At 35.1% G+C, this 559-nt stretch overlaps 1 pseudogene; it reads right to left on the bottom strand.

Moving 5' to 3' along the window:
- Positions 1-215: 215 nt before the first annotated feature.
- On the bottom strand, positions 216-315 carry LOC117713261 (U6 spliceosomal RNA; annotated as a pseudogene).
- Between the last annotated feature and the right edge of the window lie 244 nt (positions 316-559).

Below are 559 nucleotides of genomic sequence, written 5' to 3'. Positions count from 1 at the left end.
AAAAACAATTTATTTTATTTACTTTTTACTTATTCACTTTATATCTCACTCACTGCCCCCTCCTAGTCATCCCCTCCCACAATTCTTCCCACCACTTCTTCTCTTCTGAGCAAGTGTGGCTCCCTCATTATATTCCCAGCCTGGCCCTTTAAGCCTCTGCAAGGTTATTAACTTCCTTTTCTACTAAAGCCAGACAAGGCAGCCCAGACAGAAGAAAAAATATGAAACTTTATGTTTGAGTGTCATCTTTGTACAGGCGCCATGTTAATCTTCTCTGTATTAGTCCATTTTAGTATATGTTCTGCCAAAGGGAACACCAGTTTTCATTTTATAAGGCCACTTTCACTCTCTTTTCTATTTTTGTCAAATTATTATCATAATATACATGCACACATACATTACTTATAAATATAGGATATAGAAGAGTGTTTAACTTAAAAATTATAGCTCTGATTAGCTGAAGTTGTAAAAGTTGAGTACACAGGAAATCCAAAACAAGAAATGGTTGGATGTTAAATTGTTCTCTTAAAGGCAAAACAGAAAGGCAAAGTAAACAGCA

Source organism: Arvicanthis niloticus, chromosome 7 (assembly GCF_011762505.2).
Source record: "Arvicanthis niloticus isolate mArvNil1 chromosome 7, mArvNil1.pat.X, whole genome shotgun sequence".
Lineage (NCBI taxonomy): Eukaryota > Metazoa > Chordata > Mammalia > Rodentia > Muridae > Arvicanthis > Arvicanthis niloticus.
This window is presented reverse-complemented; position numbering and strand designations above follow the sequence as displayed.